The 13,921-nt window shown below is 35.1% G+C and overlaps 1 protein-coding gene across 1 annotated transcript in view; it reads right to left on the reverse strand.

The window, feature by feature from the left end:
- The window catches only part of LOC150089802 (uncharacterized), a 50,232-nt gene extending 48,936 nt beyond the window's left edge, over nt 1–1,296 (reverse strand). The window contains exon 1 of the mRNA XM_090368822.1: nt 1,204–1,296. The gene's annotated coding sequence lies outside the window, so the exon portion shown is untranslated. The remainder of the gene's footprint in view (nt 1–1,203) is intronic.
- Nucleotides 1,297–13,921: the final 12,625 nt, after the last annotated feature.

A 13,921-nucleotide genomic window follows, 5' to 3' on the forward strand; every position in this document is an offset into this window, starting at 1 on the left:
TATTATGCTTGCAGCTTTAATTATCCAGAAAAGGCAAAAACTCGGGGCATGCAAAAGTCACCAGAACACAGTAAACGCCACCTACCGGGTTTTGCCAATGCCACAGGAGATCCTGTACCGTTACACGGTACTTTCTTTACACGTCCCTGTGGAGGGGAGGAGTTGGTTTCACTGTCTCATCCCCTCCTCGCCCTCCTTGTCCTCCTGGTGGGACATCGGCCTGCCCCACTGAACACAGGTGTCACCTCCTCTATCGATCCCTTACTTCCTATTTCCTCTCCAAGCCTTCAGTCTCTCCCGTACTCTGTTCACTTTCAGAGTGTAACACCCACACAGTCTAAATTTAAATTTAAAAATTTTACCTGGAGTCGCCTCACCTTTTAACTCCATATTTCTGACTTCCCCCTGTCTTCAGTCTCCTCCTCTACTCTGCCTAAACACCAGAGAACGCCCCACACAATGTAAAAATTTAAAAAAATTTTCAAAATTCCAAATGCATACAAATTGTATGCAGGTGGAATTTTGTATGCAATTCCAACTGCATACATAAAAAACTCCTCTCGGCCTAACGTTTCAGCGACTACTTCCCAATACTATCAAATTATTATTTATTTATTTTTAGGCCCTAGCCACTGAAATCTCAGGAAATTAGGTGGCAGGACCTGCCAGAGTGAAAACATAAAATTACTTGGTACCAGGTCTGTCTCCACGAGGCATAATATGGACACCCCAGGGGTCTAGCGTCTAAATGGCCAGATAAACAACGATACACAACATTAAACTTACAAAATCCATACACTTTTAAATCTCTGGCCTTCCCAGTGAACTGGAACACCTACAATGAAAGCAACGCCGAGAAGGGGGAAACCCCTGGTGCCGTTAGACACGAATACACTTTACACTAACAGATTAATATACACTAGCTATGTATTAACACGGATAATATACCAGAGCAATATACATTAACAGCACAATACCAGAGCAACTCACAACGATAAATCAGTCTGAAAAACTCAATTTCGACTTCTCTTTAGTGAAAATTTAGCATTAAGCAACCCAGTAATTTTTCAAATAGACGAAAGCAACAGTTTAATTATAAAACATAATAATAAATTTAAGGATAAAAATCTATTTGCTACTCACAAATATTTGAAAAGGAATAACTATTTATTTTTTTTTTTAAAGAAGGGAACTGCAACTTACGTGTTAGCCTTTCTCTGTAAACTAATAGACGTTCCGAAAATCGAGACTTATAAGCTATGGACAAACTACTCAACTTACTTTCCTATACTGGGGTTCGTTCTATGAACATGCAGCAAACGACACAATATATAAAGCACATTTTATGCAAATCTTTCATACCAAAATGACACCACCTCTTGAAAACACACCCATCACATCAGATTGGTTCCGATGTGTCAAATAAACAGAACACCTGCTGAATACGACCGCATCTCGATGCACGTCATATACATGTTTCGAAATTGTAATTCGTCCTTTACCGATACGATATTACAAAACGAATGTTTTTTAAACTTGGACCATTTCTGAATGCACGATATCTGCATTAATTTCATAATCATTCACTACTTTTATGTTTTAAATTTTGAATTAAAGTGGTAGCTTTGACTTAGCGAAAACGCCAGCGACTACGGTCACTTTTATAAGGATTCATTAGGTCATCTCAAAGATATGAATCATTTTATAAGGATTCATGTCTTAGGTTATCTCAAAATCGAAAACTTGAGAATTAATTTTAAAATGCAAAACCTGGAGGTGGCGTTTTAATACTTTAACTGAATCGAAAATGGAGTTGTTAATCGCTATTCAGATTCGATATAATTATCCGAAGTACGTGCAGTACTTTTCTATTTAAACTGGCCTCTCGTCTCCTCATGATGTAAGGCAACATTTTTCAACATTTTTCAGACACGCACCACTTTCATATTGGAGGTAGAGACCACAGACCTAAAAATATTCTTAAAAATTATACGTAGAAATATATTAATAATTAATTTTTAAATACAATGAATGTACTACATTTAGCAAATGTTGTACACGTTAGGTTGTTATAGCCATACCTGTACTCCCATCTCTGTTAATGAGACTATCGCCTACCGCAAAAATATCATGTTTCATTTTCGATTCTCGCGGACCACTTTCATAATCATAAGTGGTCATCGAATCACAATTTCGGAAACTCTTGTATAATGGATCCATTGCTGTATCAATAGGATCATGTAAATTCTTTCAGATCATTGAACACCATAAACTAACTGCGTTTTTCTTTCATTACAGTATACCAGCACTCTCTCTCTCAACTTGGATAGTTTTTCTACAATGAACCCTGCTGTCCTCTATTTCTAATGCTCTGAGAGAATAAATAAGTTTAAGTGGTATGCGGGCCTCTCTGAAGCATTTTATTGTTAAATAGACCTTTGTGAAGGTATAACTTTCTTTCACTTCTTTTTCTTTATAACTCTCGAATGGGTCTTCACTCGAAGACTACTCTTAAAGACAGGTTCATTTTGATTTGCAGTTATCAAGTCTCAAAAGAAAGTTTAGATTTATCTCTCCATCTGTGACAACAAGTTTTCTTGTGTTTCCATTTGGGAGTCCAAGTGAGTCTTTCTTAAAAAGTTAAAAAATCGACAAATAGCAGGGTTTTTTTGGCTGAAAATTCAAACATTGCATTTTGAATTCTCAATATGATGAACAACATATCAGCATTTTCATTCCTTCCGTTTTGATTTCCTAAACTGGGGAAACTATTTACTTGTCTAGAAAAGCACTTTCTTGAGTGATGGACTTTTCGACATTCTAAAATATAACACAGGCTAGTGGTATTAGTTTCTACTTCTACTAACACTCTCCCAGCCAAGGCCCTCTCTAAGGAGTTGGGTATTTACACACCTAGCTTGCCTAGTATCCTTTAAACTCTTTTCCTTTTCTTTTCAACTTTCTACTTTCTATTCTTCTTTCTTCCGTCACTTGAACTGTCAGTGCAATACGAGGGCGATTCGGACATTCTTACTTTTCTCATTCTGGCTATTTTCGCCTCCTTTATTTTTATTATCTTCCCTTACCCTACATTATTTCCCATTTCTATACCACTGACTGTTGCATTTGTTGGATTTATATACATAAAATTACCTTTTCGTCTTTTAAAAACATTTTTCAAAAACTTTTCGATCTTTAGACAATTCAGAATTTGCATTGCATTTTATTCTTTTAAAACCAAGTACATGAAAATAAGGCGCTTTTGCTTTAATTTGTTTTAATTTAAATTACATACACTGTGTTGGGGCTACCTTACTTAGGTTTTTGGAGGTTTTATCTTCTCCCCTCTTTTTTGTTATATTTTAATAATCTTTCCTCCATCAACATAAGTTTGCATAGAAACGCAGTGTTTTGGTACATGATCAGAAGTAATCCCCTGATCTCTGTACCAATTTTATGCAGTTTCCGTCGAAAGGTTTTTTTTCTCCAATTTACCATACTCATTTTGATGCTCACTATTATTTAACATTTATTAATTTTTGCTTTCCCTTTCAGTTTATGTACGTATGATTGGCTATTTAATTCAGTCTTTACTTCTATATAATTTTATATATATATATTTTTTCTTTGGTTCTTTACAATCTTTTTCTTTTTCCTTTAATTGCTCATTCTCTTCTCTTTCTTAGTATCCTTCTATTAGGCTTGGAACCTTGCGTTAATTGCTTCTCCACCTCTTTGTATTTTCTATTAATTACTTTTAATTTCATAATTATATATTTTTATCCTCTTTTCTTGCGCATTCAGGTGCAATTCCAGTTTTTCTTTTTTCTTTTTCTTGCATTTCCTACTCATACATTAAATCTATATATATATAGAAAGGTGAAAATTACAGAAAATGTCAAAGGCTAGAAGGGTAAGGACAGTAGAAAAAAGAAAAAGAACATTAATATCCTAAACGTTATGATGAATTAAGAAAATTATGGGCTGAATTGCAAAATCAATTTGGAGGTGAACGAACTGTAAAGTAAAATTATTAATACCAAGCGATTAAACAAAATAAAGTAAAATATAATAACACGTGGCAGAGCTGTCATCGGATTTGGGTGGACAAATTTAGTTATAAGTCGAATACAGGGATGGCAAAAGTGCAAAGTCTGATATCAGCTGAAGTATATTGATACATGGTCAGGTAATTCATAAGGGGACTACATCTGACCATGTAACAGGAACTGCATCTCTGTACTTGTCCATAACAGTAGACGAAATGTGAAATAAAGCCATAAAGCAAAAAGAATAAAATTAGCACATTCATCAACAGTATAGACAAGGTAGTCCCCCTGTTCATATGTCAGGCCGTAATGTACCAATAAGTAATAACGTAGCAAATAAACGCAAGGGAATTTTACTCTTGTGATGATTAAAGAAAAATGGAAACTGAACGAAGAAAGTGATTTTAAAGAAAATTTAGCATTCTTCTTATGAGACTTTCGACGGAATGGATAAAACATACTTTAAAATCGGTGATCGTAAAATGGAAGATTTATTCTAGCAATTAAACATATATTTTAGGACCATTCACTAAATCGTCCCCTTCGTCGCAAAAGTATTGCCAGTCCACCTCACGTTACCCTAAAGCAAAAATCTGAATAACAACATAATGCACATCATCATCATCATCATCAGCCATTTTCAATCCACTGCAGGATGAAGGCCTCTCCAGCAACTTTCCAGTTCCTTCTGTTTTGAGCACTGGCCATCCATTTACTACTCAAAAACTCATGAATTTCATCTATCCATCTCCGCCTTTGTCTTCCAGGTTTTCTTCTAGCTCCTCTTGGGTACCATTCTGTTATTTTCTTAGTCCATCTGTCATCATGTCTTCGAGCTATGTGTCCTGCCCAAGACCATTTTAGTTCTTTAGTTTTGATAAGAATGTCCTTTACTTGAGTTTGCTGCCTAATCCATGTGTTTCTCTTCTTATCTAACAGTCTGATTCCCAATATAATTCATTCCATTCTTCGCTGTGTAGTTCTTATTTTTATTTATGGAAATGCACATAGCATTTCCATAAATAAAAATTGAATAATAATAAGACGTCTATCAAATAAATAAATAAAGACACATAAATAACAACACTTCTAGCAAATAAATATTCACATTAAGAAAGGATAATCTCTCGTATTGAGGTATTATCATTTTTTCAGCAAATGAAATCCACCTTATTTTTTAACATTGATATTATGATTTGCTTTAAAAATTTTCTATGTTCTGTTTCAGTTCCCTGTTGATGAATAATTTTGATTCGTAACATTTGTTATTTTTTTTTCTTCACATGGGTGTTGTTTTGAATACATATCTACTATTAGTATACATGTTCTGTGATCTGAAAGTTGATTTAATAGTATGTATGAATTAGCATCCGTTAACTTGATGTTTGTTATAAAGTGAGCTAAACAAGAGCTTACTGTTCTATCTCCCTCCATCCTTTGTTGCTTAGTTATTCCAAATAAGGTATGTTCAAAATCATAGTTGTTTAAGATTGCAGAGTAATAATAATAATAATAATAATAATAATAATAGCACTTCAAGCAATGTAATATTGTTAATAAGAAATATGTTGCAAGAAAAAATAGATATTCTGATTCCAATAGCCAATATTCTACATAGTTTATAAAAAATAAGTATGAGCAGGTCATAAAAGATCACCTCGTATTCCCCAACATTATTTGGAACGGGCCCCTGAGGCTCAAAATTCGGAATGAAAGTATAATTCCCTTTTGTAATAGGGTTGCAAACAATTCCAACTGCCCGAATAACCGTTAACACTGCTGAAAGGGCCTGCTCTTCAACATACGCAAATAATACGAAATTCAATACTTTCACTCTCGATGTTGTGGTACCACATTCCGAACAAAATGACTGCACAGAAAGTTTATACAAGCCATAGACTACAGGCTGCAATAAGATTACTGAGAAAATCCAAAAAAGCATTTTAAATGTCCTAGTCAGTATTCCAGCCTTCTGTTTTTCAGGTGAGAAATGAGGAATTAAATTTGTGCAGTTGCGAAGAAAATCCGAGCTGCATCTTTTAACAAATTGAGCTAGCTGCCAAGGACAATATATTCAAATTACAACATTTGTTTTTCTCATTTCATGAATAACTCGCTTTCATACATAAATGAAGGATATATGAATGTCAAAAATGGGCAGTCATTATGCATCTAAATTATAGGCTGTATGTGACAGTCAATTGACAGTAACAAAACCAGATGGTCCAATATCTGGCATACGCTTTCATTCAGGAAATTACAGTTGTTTAACCGATGGTATTCGGTTGTCGAGAGCCTTGGAGTATCGGATGTATCCGCTATGTTTCTAAGCGACATATCTCTTTTGTTTCAACTGATGTATGCTTTCATTCAGGAAGTTACAGTTGCTTAACAGATGGTATTCGTTCATCGAGTATCGGATGTATCCGCTATGTTTCTAAGCCACACATCTCTTTTGTTTCAACTGATGTCCCAAAAGGTTCCACGTTGAATACGAGCTTCATATTACAGTATTACGAATGATGCAATCAACGTTAATAACATTATGTGATTTTATTTTATTTTGCCTCAGATTTTAAATGTGATTTTTTATGAAAATCCCAAATACAAAAGATATCAGAACGTAAAGTACCTAAGATGTGTGGAATGAAAGGTTCAGAAGACAACTGATACTGCTTAGACTTGATTTTCTGTAGATTGAAAAATTTCTAGAAATACATGTCGTTGTTTAACGTAACTCCCCTCTTTTGTAGTAGTCGTGAATATCGTTGTTTGCCGTGCAACAAATAGTCTTAAATTCTGGCCAGATATCACAGGTTCTCTTTATTTCGAACACAATTTTATATTAGTGTTATTTTTGAGTACAGTTAATGTGTGTTTTCATAATTAAAAAGTTTGAAATTAATTTAAAAGGGTTGAATTTTAATTAAAAAGTTAAAGAAATTTCCAAAAGTTGTGCGTAAATTACAAGGTAAATATTGCAACTTCCAAGCTGTTTAATGTTCTTATTATTATGATTAAAATTCTAAAATCTTCTTTAAAGACACAGTTTTAACGAATGAAACACTCTTACAGACATTCTAAAGAGAAAATATCAATGTGCACAGGTCTTAACTACTAATAAATTTCTTAATTCAGATGGCATATCATTATGAGCACAGTCCATTCTTTTTCCATATGAATGTTCGGGAAAGTGTTCACCACTTACAGCATGGAAAAATTTTCGAATTCCACAAAAAATTATACGTAAATTTAGAAGGTGATGTTAAGTTTAAGTAATTATTTTTCAAGTATTCTTGAGCGCAGCAATAGTTTTAATCAAGGTGTTTAAACTATTAAAACATCAATATATTTTTAAACTGCTTAAATATCAACATGTTAATTAGCATAGCTTAATGAACAAGGTAATATTTTCCTGAAAATATAGCGTTATTCATCTATATATGCATTTTTTTCAATTATTCATGAATTATGAACAAAGCAATATATATTTTTTTTAAATTTCACATCTAAACTAAGTAACTGAAGCATAGATTTTAATGAACGAAACAGTTTTATTGGGTTTTATATACAAATTTACATGTTCACATAATATTTGTCAACCAACAAATATTTTTATGGTAAGCTAACATGGCACAGTGGCAAAACTCACCATTGCGAGGTGGTAAGTGGAACCCGCAGCCCTCTCTACCCGCAACATACATTTGTAGGTCTGTAAACTTAGGGCACACGAACGACTCTAAATTTACAAAAGGTATTCTCAGTTTTTGTAATAAATCACGTTCCATGTGGCCACCCTTATAAGCCACAACATATTTACTTGATGATGTGTAAACACTGTACATTTTTGGTACAACCTCTTCTGCACTACAACGCTCTATTGGTTCACGATATGTGGGGTGCAATGTGAGTCCATGAATAAATGATTTCGCATAGTTCACAGGCCGCCAACCCTCTTTTTGTTAATTCTTCCTTTTCCACACTGATCTTAAATCTGTAACTATAGGGTTTTGCATCTTCATAAAACTTAAATCACACCAAGCTTCCGGCAGTGTAATGTAGTTTTGGTGGTCCCAAATTTCAGCATAAAACCGTCCATATCGATAATCATACAGATTTTTGAAATTCCGCCGACAACACGTTCAATTACCTAAAAAGAAAGAGAGTGGTTATTAATAACAATTGTAGATTTTTTCAGTTATTTGTTACAAATATAACCTAAAAGATAACGACACCGAATTATTAAATTGCAAAATGTACAACTAAGAATATGGAAAAAATATATATTGTTGAAAGAATAAGATTAACATATTAACTGACAGTTTAACTTTTCGGAAAGAAAAATATATATCACGAATGTTCATTGTCCCTGTCAAACCTTTACACATCCCAATTTTTACGAATTTGGTGTACATTATACACAATATTCTGTAAATGTTTACATTAACGATTCGACAACTAAAACTTATCGATAAACAATAACATCGTTGTGCTTTAAAAACCGTATCGTTACCATGGAAAAAAAGCATCCCAACTTTTTTTTTTTTTTTTTTTTTATGTAAACCCCAAACACGAGACGTATTAGAACCAATAGTACTTAGTACCGTGCTTGCGTTGGAGTTTGAGAAGACGAAAGAAGATATTTGTTGACATTAGACGTGAACTTGTGTAGACTGTAATTTTCAAGAAATACGTAAGAAGGAAGGTTGTTCCAGAAAACGGCAGTTGAATGAATAAATGAGGAATATGAAAAGTTGGTTCTGTGGGTTTGAAGTTGGACAGTAAATGGATGTTGGCTGGTGGCGGCACGTGTTCGGACTGTTTGGAAAGAGAGAGCGGGAATTATAGAAGCTAATTCAGAAGAACAGTGCCCATGGAAGTATCTGTAGAAGAGGCATGCAGCAGAAACAGTACGTCTATGAGACAGCGAGTGGAGAGATTCTGTTAAAGATGAATCATTAATTAACCTAACTGCCCTCTTCTGAATGGAATCGAGCATCCTGAGAGAGGTTTTGGGGGCAACCACCCCAGATGTTGGAACAATATTCCATGGCAGGGCGGTTTTGCGATTTATACAAAGTGAGCAGCTGTTTAGAAGAAAAGTAACGCCGAGAGCAAAAGAGAAAACCAAGTTTTTTAGATGCAGAGGAAGCAATATTTGTGATATGCTTGTGCCAAGAGAGATTAGAAGTCAGGCTAATCCCCAAAAGAGATATATTATTTTACATAGAAAACGGAGTGTCACTAAAGATAAGCATAGGATCAGAAGAATCCTTTTTGTGAGATATAAGACAGGACTGAGTTATAGGAGGGTTGAAATCAACTATGTTGTACTTGCCCCACTGGAGAATTACCTGAAGATCGGCATTTAAGGAATTGGTAGCAGATTTTTGAGAAGTTGAAGCTGATTGAGCAGAGCAAGGTTTCTCAAAATGGAAAGTGGAATGCAGTGTGCTATCATCGGCGAAACTATGGATAGGATTTCCAATCAATGGAAGAAGGTCTTTAATACACAAGAGGAAAAGAGCGGCTGGAAAGAACTGAACCTTGGGGAAAAACCGGCATTAGAAGAGAAGTTAGAAGACAGAGAGCCATCTACCATCACCCTCAGTGAGCGCTCAGAGAGAAAACTGGATAACCAATTAAAAAAAACAGTTGGCAAACCATAAGATGGAAGCTTGTTTAGAAGACCTTTACGCCAAACACGATCGAAAGCCTTTGAGATGTCAAGAGCAACTACTTTTGTTTCACCGAACATTTCCATTGAATTAGTCCATAAATGGGTAACGTAAGCCAGAATATCACCAGTGGATCGACATTGGCTGACTCTATACTGACGATCGTTGATCAGACGGAACGTTTCTAGGTAGTTTAAGAGTTTGATGTTAATTTATTTCTCCATTACTTTAGAAAGAGTAGAAGTAATTGCAATGGGACAATAATTGGATGGGTGGGATTTGTCGCCCTTTTTAGGAACTGGCTGTATATGAGCAAATTTCCAAGAAGAAGGAAAAACACCTTTGGAATAAGAAAGTGAAAAAAGGCGGCAAAGAATAGGAGTGAATTCAGGAGCACAGGTTTTCAAAACAAGTGGAGAAATACCATCGGGACCTGGCGCTTTCTTAGCATCAGCATTCGTCAAAATCCTTTTGACATCCTCTTGAGGGAAGACCACAGGAGGCATTTAATGGAGTATGTTGGGAGGTGTTTTACCAAGATCATTAATACATGAGTTGGACGAAAAAGAATGCTAGCAGGTCAGTTTATCCTTGGCTGAAATGACAACAGAACCATCTGGTTTGGACAGAGTAGGAGCAGGGATGGGCAAATGTTGCGGCCAATAGCTTTGGCAAGAGACGAGAATGCTCGGCTACCATTAGGGCAAGAAGCAAGTTTCCTACTCTTCTCCTGTTAAAACTCTAGTTTGTACTGATTAATAACTGCTTTACAATTGTTGCAAACTTGGGTGTAGGCAGAAAATGAAACTGAACAATTAGAAACAAGCCAATTAAGATATGCAATATTCTTCCCTTGAACAGCCTTAGCACATTTATTGGAAAACCAAGGTTTAGATAAAGGACGAGATTTTAAAGTGGAGTGTGGGATAAAGGATTCGATTCCTTGGGCAACCCCTTTTTATCTGTAGTGGTATACTACATTCGCTGCACGGATGATCCCTTGGAAACAAATCATCACCACTCGCAACATAATTACCTTCTCCAAACTTATTTCGGATAGACTGGATGCTCCTAACATCGATAGCCTTATCATCCTGCCCACGGATGGAGGATGATCTGCGCTCCTTCTCCTGTACGGGACAGCCTGCAGCAACTTCCCGGCATCTGCGGTCTTGCTCCTGTTCCTGAGAGCCGGCAGCCTCTTCCCGGCATCCCTGCACTCTTCTTGGACAGACGTTGAATGTAATTAAAGTAATATATCGGACCTAATCTGTCTTACCTCCTGTAATTAATTATTGACTTGATCTCTGTATATTTTATTTTCCCTATATTGATATTATATTCATTTTTATAATTCTCTGACCCTCCTAGAATTTGATTGCTGTCAAGGGATAGATGTAACTTTTCTTTACCTGATTAAGTAATACTACTACTAATAATAATAATACTATCACCCACAGTGAGCAGTCAGAGAGTGAACCAGATATTCAATTGCAAAACTACAGTCGGCAATAAGATAGGCCCATGTCTAGAAAGCGTTTTACTAAATAATCAAGTCTTAAAAATGTTAAGCGTTTAAGCGTTTTTTTTTTTTTGAGTTTCACCGAACTTTTCCAACATTAGAGGAGGATTCCCAATTTTTTTAAGATTTTAACTCAGGTTTTAAATTTGATTGATTTTTGGTTTTTTTTCCCAATGCAATGTTTTTTTTCGATAAAATTGTAAGGTTCTATTATTGCTTTATTTGATTTAATTATTTCATTTAATTATTAAAAGTAAGTGATATATTTATTTCTTGCCAAGCTCTAACCCAAACAAAATTATTAATTTTATTTATGTAGGCCTGACTTTTGCACAAATTCATTTATTATTTTACAGGAATGCAGTATCGAAAGAACCAATTGAGCAGTATAAACAAACCCTTTTCGGGTATATGATCGATGATTATATTCACAGCGAATATAACACCGTCCGCCCAGTAGACAATATTTAAATTCGACTCCCTTCAATGATAACTGAAATTTCCATGGGCTTTTATCACAACATGATTGAATGAGTTGGTCTCAGGGGAGAGTTTTATTGTTTTCACTCCTGGAAGGTCGGGTTTGGTTTGCATCCAGCAATCAGGCGAACAGACCATAGAACACACGCAATCTACAGACGCAATGTACTGACAGCTTATCACCTTAGTTGCTTTGGAGATTAACACACACAGGTACACGCACACATATACATTCGCAATAAGCAATCGTTTCGTCAGAATTATATTTACACCAGGTAAAATTAAGGTCCCTATAAACAGTTCAAATTAAATAATTTATACACGATTTAATTAAATTAAGCATTAAATAAATGATTAACTAATTAACACTAATATAACCGGCGCACATTTTGGCTAATGCGAATGAAAGCTTAATTTATTAATAATGTTACTGTTATCATGTATTTATCGGTTATGTCTCTGATTTAATCAGAGGATTATAGTCAAATATTTAAATATTACCCAATTCGTCAAGTGAGCATTTCATGAAAGAGTTCCTTCATTCCTTCATGACACATTTCATTAAAGAAATATTAATGAAAAACAAATCAAAGGAAATTTGATTGTAAAGGACATTCTGCTATGGTCACCGGTCACTATGGTTTTGAGGTTTGTTTCTAAGTTTGTGGTTATCGAGTTGTGGAGCTCCACTCTTGAATCTTCAGTATGATCTGGGGGAAAATATATTACACAGACTTGAATCTGGGTATCACTGAACGATAACACTGTGGAAAGAGATTCAAAGTTAGATGTTCGGCTGGTTTTAGTTTTAGTGGGATGAAAATGTTCTATGAGCACCAGTGCGACAGCCCCTCCTCTTCTGACGTCTCTGGAATTCTCTAAAGATCTATACCTTGTTGGCTGCGTGAGTGTATCTTGGTGATTCCTCTTGGGTAACCATGTTTCTGTGATACATATAATTTCATATTCTTCCATGAAGAGCAGAGATTGAAGTGTGTTTAGTTTGTTGGTGAAACTTCTGACGTTTTGGATAAAGCAATTGAGCTGAAGGCATTTCGGGTTCATATGTTCCTGATCTGTTGGTTGCTATGTCAAATGGTTGATTTCTTTGGTGGAGAAATTTTCTCTATGAACCCTGTCAATGAATGGTTTAACCAGGGTTCCTGGCGGTCAAATTTTGGGTTCTAGAATTATGCTTTGTTTATCCGGAGGACAGAAAATGACAAATGAGATATAACTTGGGCGTCTTGTTTTGATGGGTTTCACTACTACCTGTGCTGCGAACTCGGTGTCCAACATCATCTTGATGTTTTCGCCCGTTCTAGCTGGGCTCAATCTTGAGACGAAAATTTTCCCGCGAGTTGGGACAGCAGTGATATTATAAATGGAAGACAGGCATTGTGAGTGTTGGTCTCTTCGAGGTATCGATGATCTGGTGTCTGGTAAATAGTTATTTGCGTGAAGAATATTAATGCCTGGGTCAATTGATTGAACCACATCAGGTGATTGTGGGATTAACCGCCTGACAAGAGGAGAGGGAGGTTTAACTACTGACCGTGTGGTTAACCTGTCGTGCTTTTCTGGGTGCATCTTTACCACCTTAGCATATTGTGGGGGGTAGAAAACAAATGTGATGATTATATATTTTGTTATTGTTTTATATATTTTATTTATGTTTTATTGGTCTTATTTCGTTTATTTGTTTTGTTCCCTATTATGTGTTTGTCCACTTTATTCTTATTTCCCCCACTTACGCATCTGATTTTACTTCCTAGGAGAATTCCAGATTCAAGGGAACTTCTCAATTAATTATAATTCCCTTCGGAAAGGCTGAGTGTTCAGGAATAACAATTCACAAATTAACAAACAACAAAGTTTATTTACATATATATATACAACATAATATACAATTGAATAAAAAACATGTAATATGCATACAAGGTTAAGTCAAGGATACCTTGCATATATTATTCTTATATTAACAATCAATATGCTATTTTCATCATTATAATCATTATAATCTGTGTTTCATCATTATAATCTGTGTTCTCGCCATTCTGTTACAATACACTGAAGACTAATCTTAACTTTCCTAAAGTCTCTATTTTTTATTAGTCTTTCAGTTAGATCACCAATTCTTCATCAATACAAACACTATATTCAATTATCTATCCTTAGAACTTTCAAATCTT

The sequence above is a fragment of the Mastigoproctus giganteus genome, chromosome 2 (genome assembly GCF_048544385.1).
Source record: "Mastigoproctus giganteus isolate SK-2022 chromosome 2, ASM4854438v1, whole genome shotgun sequence".
In the NCBI taxonomy this organism is placed as follows: Eukaryota; Metazoa; Arthropoda; class Arachnida; order Uropygi; family Thelyphonidae; genus Mastigoproctus; species Mastigoproctus giganteus.